The 12500-nt window shown below is 34.1% G+C and overlaps 1 protein-coding gene across 1 annotated transcript in view; it reads right to left on the bottom strand.

Annotated features, from left to right (window-relative positions):
• Positions 1–6992: 6992 nt before the first annotated feature.
• LOC125030525 overlaps positions 6993–12500 on the bottom strand; it is a 64694-nt gene continuing 59186 nt past the window's right edge. Inside the window, exon 8 of the mRNA XM_047620644.1 lies at positions 6993–12500. This exon is cut by the window's right edge and continues 1684 nt beyond it. The gene's annotated coding sequence lies outside the window, so the exon portion shown is untranslated.

Genomic DNA, 12500 nt, shown 5'->3' with positions numbered 1-12500 from the left:
ATAACAATAATAACAATAGCGATAATCATGACAATAAAAAGATAACTAAACAAACATAAATCATTGGAAAAAGGAACAGCATACAATCACAAAAGCGCTCCTGTTCACCTCGTATACGAATAGAGTAAAGCACCGTGTCGTATATTGCATCCGCAGTATATTGACAACGGCAGATTCATATCCAACGTCCTCTGTAAAATTTTTGTTCCAGCGCCTGCTTATGATTTAATATCTCTTGCAAAATACACACGTTGTATGTTTAGCACTCGCTTTGTGTTGAAAGTTTTTTTATTTGTGTGTTGTGAATGCACTGTTGGGTCGTTTGGTGTTGATCTTACTGATGCTGTTTTTGCAGGTGGCTGTGTTGTTAGTCTTTACTGCAATTATCATTATTGTCTTTTTTATCTTTATTATTATTGTTACTATTATTATTATTTGTATTATTATTAATAGTAGTAGTATTGTTTATTGTTATTATTATCCTTATTACTATTATTACTATTACCATTATTATTATTATTATTATTATTATTATTATTATTATTATTATTATTATTACTATCATTTTAGTTATAACTACTAACATTATTATATTATTATTATTACTATCATTTTAGTTATAACTACTAACATTATTATATTATTATTATTATGATGATGATCATTATTATTATCATCATCATTATTATTATTACTATTATCATCATCATTACTATCATTATTACTGTTATCATTATCGTTATTATTATTTTTATCATTATCTTCATTTTGTTATCATTATTATTATCATTACTATTAACATTGTTATGATTACCATTATTATTATTATTATTATTATTATTATTATTATTATTATTATTATTATTATTATTATCATCATCATCATCATTATTGCCATTATCAATATTATTATTATCATCATCATTATTGTCGTTATCATTATTATTATTATTGTTATTATTATTATCATTATTATCATTATTACTACTATTATCATTTACTCTATTATTATTCCTATCATTATTATAATTATTGCTATCAATATTATCAATGTTATTATTATTATTATTATTGTTATTGTTGCTATTGATATTGTTATTACTATCATCATTTTCTTCTTCTTCTTATCATTATTATTATCATTATAATTTTATCGTTGTTATTGTTGTTATTATCATTATCATTGTAATTATCATTATTGTTATTATTACTTTTATTACTATTTTTATCATCATTATCGTTACTGTTATTATCATATCATTATCATTGATATTATTATTATTATTCTATTATTATCATTATCATTACTATTATTATTCATATTATCATTATTATTACTACTGTTATTCATTTTCTTATCATTATTACTATTATTGTTATTGTTAACATCATTATCATTACTAACAGTGTTATTATGATTACTATCATTATTATTATTGTTATAATAATAATAATAATAATAATAATAATAATAATAATCATAATAATAATTATTATTAATATTATTGCTTTTAGCATCATTATTGTTCTAACCATTACAAATATCATCATCATTATTATCATTATCATTATTACCATTATTGTTATTATTATTATCAATATGATCATTATTTTCGTCATCACTATTATTATCATTATTAGTGTCATTGTCATTACTGTTATTGTTGTTTATTGTTTATTATTATTGTTGTTAGTATCATTACTATTGTTATTGTTGTTGCCTTTTTGTTATCAACATCACATCATTATCCTTATTACAATTTAAAAAAAATATATAGTTATTATTATCATCTATATTAACAATATTATCATCACTATTATTAATATTAATATTATCAATATTATCATCATCACTATAATCATTATTACTATTATCATTGTTATTATTATTATTATTATTACTATTCTAATCATCATTATTTTCCGTTTGTTATCATCATCAGTTTATAATTATTATCATTATCATCATCATCATTATCATCCTCATAATTATCATCATTAGTGTTGATAATTAAAATTATTACATATTATAATCATCGCGATTATCGTTATTATTACTATGCAACATTTTATTATCGTGCGTCATATCTATAATTTTTTTTCTTTTCCAATTAATGTCTTTGTTGTTATCGTTAGTACCGAAGAAAGAAAAGGTTATTATCCTTGGTGTTATGACTTGTAGGACGGTGTTGTTATTGCTGTTATCATTATTGTTCTTGTTAGTATCATGATTATCATCAGTATTATTGTTTGAATGATCAGTGTTATCCTCTTTATTATTATCATTATAATACTCATTACTCTTGTAATAATAATCATTAGTATGATTGCTGTTGGTTTTATAATGATCATTTGTAATCATATCTGTCATCATTTGTACTAGTAAAATTACAATGAAAACCATTTTACTGGAATATGATAATTCCATTGATATCATCATTATGGTCATTATCAACATCATTCACCGCAATCATTAATGACATCAACGTTACTCCCATGATTATTATCAGCATCAATTGGATTGCCATTATTATCACTGTCAGCGGTTTCATTGTTATAATCGTCATTATCATTATCTTCGTTTTATTGACTATATAAATGATAATGACCAGAGGCTTAGTGGTTTCAGTCATCTTCTAAGTCATATGTATAATGACGACCCAATAGATAACGGAACTCTGACAAGAATGTTAGGATAAAAATAAACTTCACCAGTAACGTGCCTTAACTGGCAAACTAAACAAAAAAAACATGGCACAAAATACGTCTTTTGTTGCCCCCGTACCGCTGCTCGTAATAAATTCCAGGCTTACGCACTCCTCCTCCACTCTCTCCCTTCCACGTGCGCACATTCTTCGTCTGTCAGCGGCATCGAGAGTGTCGTGGTCAGCTCCACATTCTCGCGTGTTTGTTTTTCTTCGTGCCCTTGTGTGGGTCTGCGGGCTTCGTCAGGTGGTTCTCTCTTCCTGATGGCGGCAGATGTTACTACAGTTTTTATTTTTTTAAGTTTTGTTTATTTATTTTGATTATTGTTGATCGTTTTTTATAAATATTGCCGTAATTCTTTATTATTATCAATGTTATTGTACTTTTTGAATTTTACCATTATTAACATTAGTAATCATATTTAATTTAAGTATTACCACGGCTACTGATATTATTTCATATTATAATATCAACATTATCAGTATTAACAGTATAATCGTCATTGTATATATTATCACCATTGTCATTATTAAGCTTAAAAGTGTGAAAACGTAATGTTATCACCATTATCGCTGGTATTAAAATCCCATTGTTGATTGCTAATTCCAATGTTATCATTTTTAAGTCGAGTCACCAACAGCCTCGTTACCATTGCCATTGGAATTTACTCAATGTATGTCTCTTCATCTCTCTCTCCTCTTTTCTCTCTTTTGAAATCAAACATCATATTTTCAAACTACTAAAAACGAAGAATTCAAACATATTTAGTAAATAACTCGCAAACAGCACAAGTTAAGAACAAGACGCATTTCTCCTAATTCTTTAACCATCTATCAGACAAGGCCCAATACTCAATACACAGCCAAGGCCCAATTTCACACGAGAAAACCCTGCTACAGAGATTCACACGGTCCTCACTTCCTCAAACCCTCGTCACTACATTGAGATGAGGTATACAAAAATACATTAATAAATAATGGAACCAGATAAAATCAATAAATAAATAACTTATCCTACCTCGCAGCCTAGAGGCAATATGTCTATCCTACACCTAATTCTATACTGACAACATTCACTCAGTCACGTCACGTTTTCCTCAGGACTAGTTTCGTGTGAATGCAAATCCCGTTGTCTAGACAAATGATCAAGGTGACCCATCTGTACCACATGCATTTTAAATACGTAGCACACACCAGTATATAGTGAATCATCGCACTGCACAAGACATATTTGCAAATTCTGAACCACACGGTTATTAGACTTTATTCATCGTCACATAATATGACACCATAAGGCATCAAGGAGGTATATCATCAAATTGAAAGCTATTATCTTTATCAATACAATACAGCTAGGGTTTTAGATCTTGAGCGTTATGGCCAGTAATATCAACTATAAGCGTCTCTTTCATGAATACTAACAAGCTTCATTTCGAAATTGATTGTGAAAAGTTTCGGAGAGAGATGAATAATAATGAATGCTTTCACAGAGCAAAATAAGCCAATGGGGTTTTGATAGGACAATTTCATTTTACAAATAAAAGTTTGATCTTTAGGCCTGTCGTCATATCTGATGGAGGGCATCAGACACTTATGTTACAAACACTCATGCTACATAGAGAACAACTTAAAATTAACACAAACAATATACAACACAACGAAATAATATTCCAGGAGTCCTGGAGAAGCATAGTCTGACACACTTACACCCAAACCCACACAGAGTCTGGTAGTCTGCAACTCAAACTCCAAAACAAATATATACCAGTTTGAAAAAGTAATAAGGTCACAGTTCCATGATAAACAATCACGCGCAAAATCCTAATATCACAACACATTAATTAACAAATGAACATCAATTCCTTTTGTATTCGCGGAAACCCCCACAGTTTAACACCAACGTATAGGATCATAAACAACCTACAGGCTCATAAACAATCAGGGCAGCACAAACAAATAGTTACATTTTAGCAACGTCGTCGAAACTCGTAAACACACTACCAAAAATATTATAACTTTCCACGTCAGATCAAAACATGAACAAAAGCTAGTACTCTCCATGTCCCTACATAATTACTTGGATCCAGGGATAAAAAAAATATCGTAAACAATAACACGGTAGACACATGTAAGCACAGGGCACCTGAACACAACACACAAAGTCTTATAATTCATGCTGATATACAAAGATACTACGACAATAGATATGAAACAATCTCAAATAAACATTGATACAGGAATGCAAAGATAACAAAGGCTCAAGAAGGTCAACACTACAAAGGTACAATATAACATAGTCATAGCAAGAAGCAAAGCATTGCCTTTATTTCGCAGTCAAGGTCACCGGACAAACAGTTAGCTCCTTGCTCTCCTAACTGAAATGTGACATCTGTCACGCTGTCATTTACATTTCACTTTGTTGTATAATCTGTCAGCATTCTGCACACACACACACACACACACACAAATACAAACACACAGATGCAAACACACACAGACGAATACAATCACACACAAATGCAAACACACACACACATAGTAAAATCATCCTTTGGTCCCTGTTTTGCGTGCGTGGAGAGCTGAGACTGCTGGCATCAGCGCCATTCGTCAACAGGGCGCCACGCTTGGGCTTCGTGTTAGTCACTTCGGATGAGAGAGAAAATAAATGCGAGCAGAGGCTTGGGGTGCGGTGTGCATATTAAGGTTATGCAGATTGTTAAGACGACACGAGTCTTTTTATGATGTTATTGATGAGAGATTGTAACTCGTTTTCTTGTTTGGCTTTTAAGAAATCAAGTAAGTATCATTATATTATTTATGCGACTCTATTTGGGACGCTTCTGCGCTATACTCATTAGAAATCCAATAACTTTTAATGTTAACTTCATTTTCAATTGAATTCTCATTTATACATTTTCTACATCTGTCACAATGTATGTTGTTCTCGCATTCATATATAATTAGCTGTGGTTTCAGTTCAGTGTATTCCTCTCCAACCCTTCAACCATCTTTTAATTCAGCAATTATTTACGATTGAATCTAATAAAGCAAACCATGAATATTAATTACCTTTGTTCTCGTCAGCTAGTATTTTGTATTTTGAGTGTTATGACTAGTGGCATCAACTATAAGCATTCCTTTCGTGAATATTAACAAGCTTCATTTCGAAATTGATTGTGAAAAGTGTTGGAGAGAGATGAATAATAACGAATGCTTTCACAGAGCAAAATAGGCCAGTGGCGTTTTGATAGGACAATTTCATCAAAAGTATTATCATCGTTGCTAACAAACCTGACGATGGTAATATCTTAATATAAGTTGTATTTCTTCACTTATTTATACCTCTTGTAGATACAAAACACTATTTTTCAAAACATTTACTTTGATGCACTTATCTGTATGCTTCAAGATTCGATTCTGGCTATTTTTTAAATCAGTTATTGCTTTTGATCTAAATACTTGTCATGATTTTCAGTTACCATGAATCTGTTTCGAAATCTTTTTAATTTGTTCTCAAAGTGTGTCTCAGTTTACAGCGGATTTTCCTATAGTTCTGCGTCGTGTTAGCCAAAGAGATTATAGTGAAGAAAACGACTGGAAAACCATGTTGAAAAATCAGTAATCATAAGTTATACATCCATTTAGGGTTTTCCGGGTTCAGTGTGATTGATTATCATACGTGGATTATTTTGATTAACAATGATTTACTGCTACTACAACTACTACTACTATTATTTTTTGTCACCATTATTATTATCACCATTACCGTTGTCACTACCATTACTATTCTTACGTTTATATCTATATCATTATTACTTCGATTGTCATTATAATTATTGTTAGTAGCAGTGTCATTGTTCCTATCGCTACTGTTTTTGCTTTTTATTATTATGATTATCATTAGTTAGTTATTTTCATTATTATCATCATTACTAACAGCCTTGCCGTCGTATCTACTACCATCTTCTCAGCAGCATTATTATTATAATAAACATAACATTAGTGATGGTGATAATGGTGATAAAAAGTGATAATAATTTGTATAATGATAACTGATAATTATCTTGATGGTCCAGATTTAGCACATATATATATATGATCTAATATATATATGTACATATATATATATATATATATATACTTACACATATATATATGTGTGTGTGCGCGCGCAAGCGCGTGTGTGTATATGTATATACAGTATGTATATATGTATGTATATACACACATGTGACCAATTATGTGGCTATTTTTCAGACATTAAAAGGATAAAATTGAAAACAATTATTTGAGCCTCATAAGCTTTATTCTCAAAATATACAAACAGACAAAAGATAATGGCTTATTATTGTCACAAAAGGTAACAAAAGAGATTTTCACAATCATATGAATTAGTCTTAAAATGTGAAATATGTTTCATCACATAGGTATATCAACAGAACAATGGGGACAGTATACTTGTGCAAAATATTGTGCTGTTGAAATATTGGCAATGTTGTGTTTAATTTAATGATAACTCATTCTGCATTCTGAAATGGGCAAAAAGTATGCACATACGTGTCTACAAGTAGTATATAAATTCCATTAACATGATCATACTCCAAGGATAACCCAAATCAGGTAACAATGAATTAGCTGCAAGATGGCGTATATTGTGAAAGAATGAATTGTTTTTTTTTTATCACACTTATAATTAATAGAAATCTTGCTAGTTCACCTTTACTTCACAGACATGAGAACATCGACAAGAATAAGCCGATAGTGTCTCCCTTTTACCTTCGCAAAGACATGCTTGGGAAGGCAACACGTATTGCCTCCCTCTAGCCTTTAGTACAGCAGCACTCGACTCAATAACCCAGGGCGCAGAGCCACGTCATGAGCGGCACTGCAGTGATTTAGCTTTCTTTAGTGCCACACTCGCTTGATGCCGGCACGCTCACATTTTCGCTTTCCCTGTTTATGTACTATGCCTCTGGATGATGCTGGCATTACCTTCGTCTCCCCTAAGAATTTAATAAAACCATTTATATATAAGAGTGATGTCTAACATGTATGCAGCGAACCATTCATATAATGAGGCGTCGTCATTGTGGAGCTGTCGGAACTGAAATCCATTTAAAAGCAGTACAAAATGTATTCTCTAAGCGCCCACAGTCTCTACCTGTTACATGGTGTATATGATACCAAATTACCTAGAGACCTGATTACAATTGGGCCGATAAATATTCTCTAATCAACACTTATCTGTTCCCTAAATATTCCCCAACATCATTAATGTAATCAACATTCGGATGCAAGTTACAGCTTGGATGTTAGATTGACCTGAATCATAAAGGTAACTAAAGGCCTTTTACGTCTCAATCTATTTCTGGAAAATTATTGGTATATCTCGGTCCGCTATAAGTGATTTGAATCCGGAAATGCGAGGGAAATGTTAACAGAGAATTTCGAAGGTAATAAAGGCCGGTCGGATAACGTGTTCTGTTTTTTTTTTTTTTTTTTTTTTTTTTTTTTTTTTTTTTTTTTTTTAGCGGATGTAAGATTTTCTTTTCTTTTTTTTGCGACAGGACGTGGCTGAGTTTCCAATGCGCTATTCGCCACCACTTTTGCAAAACAGCGTATCTAATTAAGTGAAGAGCAAAGAAAGGTGAAGCTACCTCCCAACATACTACCAAAGACTCGAACGACCTAGAGTCTGCAGTATGAGTACAGCAATAGTCATGGCAGACGCAGTTGCGGCTCGGGAGCGCCTCCTCCTCCTACGCCTCCTCCACCTCCTCCCGTCTATTCATCTAGCTTCTCCGAAATGGACCTTCGAGGCCGCCTGGAGGGCTTAGGTGACACTCGGGAGCTCAAGGTTGTAATTCCTCTCGCGAAACAGAAAAGATTCATTCTTGTGTAACTACCGATGCCGCCCATTGTAAGAGGGAGGGAGGGAGAGAAGGAAAGAGAATAAGGGGATGAGAGAAAAAGGAAGAGAGTAAGAAAGAGAAAGATGGAGAAAGTATCAAGAGATTGGATTTATCGAGATAAATACAGGGAGATAGATAGAGAAATAGATAGATAGGTGGATAGATAAATATATAGATAGATAGACAGAGAGAGAGAGAGAGAGAGAGAGAGAGAGAGAGAGAGAGAGAGAGAGAGAGAGAGAGAGAGAGAGAGAGAGAGAGCAAGAGCAGGCCGGAGGGTGGTTGGGGGTTGTAGGCATGGATCAATAGGGGATAGCGTTTTCTGGTGCAGGACCGCATGATGCTGGCCCTGGCCGTGGAGGCGTCGTGGAGAGAAGGACATAAATGTGCACTCAAGTGTCTCTCAGCACATCCAAAGACGACATCTGTAGGATTCTTTTCTTTAACATGAAACACTGGGATTCCCATTCTCTGGCTAACCGTCTGGGAATTGCACAGTTTTACTCTGAAGGAATGATCTGGAAACCGAATTTTTGCCTCTGATATATATATTTTTTTCACAAGCGATAAATATGCAGTAAAATCGGATTTATGTACCAAAGATGATATTAGTTTGCAGTTAATTCGACGACAAAAAAATGAATCGGATATAATTCACCTTAACAGTCTTTCTTATCTTTTAATATCTACTGTAAAATCAGTCCTGCCGTTCCACCGAAGGACACAGTATTTCACAACTCAGTTTAGTCTTTGTAGCAACTTGTCACTTCACTACAGCGTTTACTATTCGGATGATTTCTCAGAAACTTTGCAAAATGATCGCTTGTATTCCTATTGATGTCGTAATGTTTACTTCGAGTTATGTTAATTCATTTTGTGCGTTCTTCCCGAATTATGACCATCTTTAAATACCAGTGACAAAATATAGCCATTTACATTTGTTAGTCTTCATCAAATTAACAATTCTCAAAATAATATCTTTCAGTGACTGTTTATGTGACAGCGTCAGCGAATCGGGCCAAACTCATAAACTCTGATCCTTTTATTTATTTATTTATTTATTTACTGCATATCGAAATCCCACCTAAATCGGATTTATACAATATACTGCACGTGTGGTCAATTCCATTTTAGTTCCACCATCTTTAAAGTCACCTATTAGTTCCACTTTAAGCTCAACCTCAGCCATATTCTCTTGCCTCCGCCATCCAATCTGATAATGTATAATGGCTCTACTTCCTGCCTAGTTCCCGCAGCCGCTGGTTATCGAGGATGGAATGTCTGTTAAACCGCGCTCTCGCTTTTAGGTTTTCATTTGTTCCTGCACCTATCGCTGATCTGAACTTTCGCCCTGAATCAGCACTGACGCGTATGCATAGTTAAGTTTCGAATGCCGGGGTTGGCGAAAATCTGGCCAATGATAGAATAATTTATTTCCATCACAAGGGGGCTCCGCTGAGGTAAAGTTTAAATCCTCTTCCTAGACAATCACTCTGATGCTACTTTTGGCTGATTTATAGGTGTCTTTTGTTATGATCAACGAAAATACGTAATGATCTGATGCCTTTAATATCATATACATATGTAACAGATAACTGTAAACAGTCGTCCCTGCTACCTCCTAATGTACATAAAATGCATGATATCGTAACTGTTTCTTTCGTGAAAGTGAAAAGAAAAATAATATATGTATATATATTCACACACTTCACAGGCACAAATTAACAAATTTGCTAACCTGTTGTAACAGCACTCATAAAGTGATGAAAACAAGCACACGCGTGAGAGATAGTCCTGCCCTCGGCCGGCCCTCACTGGTCGGCTCGCGGACAGCTCAGAAGAAGGCTAGACCTACGTTTCTGTAGTAAACAAAACCCTTGACAGCAAATCTCGCTAACACATCGTTGGCTCGTAACCTGACGCAAGGATTATTATGACGTTCTAGCTTACCCTTTCTAAGGATTAAAAAACCCTGGATTGAATTTACGGTGGAAATTACTCACCGCCTCTAACTTGGCGATCGGAAGGTCCCGGTAAGAAGTAAACAAATAAATAAATTAAAAACACGAAAAAAAAGACAGAGAAAGCTAATGGCCATCCCGATTAGAAGCTCGACAAGCAGTTGGTCATGTTTACCACTATGAACGTAGAAGGGAAACGCGAGTGAGGCCAAGCTTTGTACACCCCGACTACTCACTCAGGGGCTACACCTACACTACGGTACACACTAGTGGGTCCAGCTCGGGCCCGAAGAACGCAGAGCGAGTGCGGGCCATGAGGTTCTCCTGGGATGAATCACTAAACGCCCTGCTGGTGGGCCGCGCCAATGCTCCGGATATTCTAGCGGATAAGTTATTATTTCGCTTTGTTTTTGTATTCGTTTTTTAAGTGACTAAAAGACCTACATGTCCCACGCATTCTCTGCCCCGGTGTTTTACAGCAAAACCTGTCGAATACAAATAATCGGTGGCGGTCTAGTATAGTCTTTGATTCTAAAGATAAATTTTGATTGTTGATATTTCGAATTCGTAATAGCTGGAATGAACTGCCATACAAATTACAACAAAGGATAAGAGAGAAGCAGGTTGATTAACTATTTACAGTGACATGGTGTCTCTGGCCTGACACGGCTTGTTTGGTGTGTGTGTGTGTGTGTGTGTGTGTGTGTGTGTGTGTGTGTGTGTGTGTGTGTGTGTGTGTGTGTGTGTGTGTTTGCGCACATACGCGCGGAAACATGCACACATACGCATCCACATCAGCATGTACAGTGTGAGAGGGTGTTCCCTTGTATATCTGTATACAATCTAACGTAAGTAGATATAGCATCACCCCCGACTTCCGCTGGTCCGATGGCCGGGCCAGGGGTCGCCGAGGGGGGATGCTTAGCCACGCGAACACCACAGCTAGGCTATTCCGGCGGCAAGCTCTCCGGATCATCTTCCTCGCACTATGAACAACAAACTTTTCTGCAAAATTTCTCACTGCCTACCGGACTATGATGGTGAAGGACATCTGTATCAGCCATGATCTCTACAACAAACAGTCCACTCATATACTGAAAGTTACCTAAATCTATTTAATTCATTTGGATAAACAATTACTGTGTACAGAGTAATCACAAAATTCACAAACTATACAAGACACGTCAGAATATGCTGGATGTGTCGCCCTTGAAAACAGGCAAGGAAATTTATTTTAGGTAATTCACTTATTTACTTATTTATTTAAGATAACTTTTTATTCATCTTTTTTTTATTTATAGATTTACTGAGTATCTCGGAAAAAAAGCTTTCGGATTTTTTTTATATAACTTTGAACTTTCTAATTTGTAATGCATCTTTTTGGTCTCTTCACTATCATTATCATTTTATGTTAACGTTCGTTCTATCTTGAGATTTCAGTTGAGATCTTGATTCTTATGTTTCATAAATACATACTATGTTTATCTTTTTACTTTAGCATGCCAGCAAATATAGAATTTTATGTATGTTAGCGCATGTTTATGCCTTGGGGCTAATATCTTATTTTCCATTTAACTTTCCAATAAAAGCACTTCAAAAACAGTAATTGGTAACTTCATGCCATCTTTATCTTTTCATGCTATAATATATATATATATATATATATATATATATATATATATATATATATATAGATATATATGTAAAAAAAAAAAAAAAAAAAAAAATCATCAGCTAATAGTCAATGCACTATATTCACTTCAGCGGCTTTCAGTACGCACTTCCTTTTCTAGCCCAGGGAGCTGTTGACTTCTAAATCAGAGCTAACCACTAGGTCCTTTTTGGTGCGCAATCACGGCACTGGAGAAAGATGGATCTCTTGAGTGCCTTTCTTTCGCTAACCATCCCAACGCAGCGCAGGT

Source organism: Penaeus chinensis, chromosome 1 (genome assembly GCF_019202785.1).
Source record: "Penaeus chinensis breed Huanghai No. 1 chromosome 1, ASM1920278v2, whole genome shotgun sequence".
Taxonomy (NCBI): Eukaryota; Metazoa; Arthropoda; class Malacostraca; order Decapoda; family Penaeidae; genus Penaeus; species Penaeus chinensis.
The sequence above is the reverse complement of the archived record's forward strand: the minus strand, read 5'-3'. Positions and strand labels throughout refer to the sequence as shown.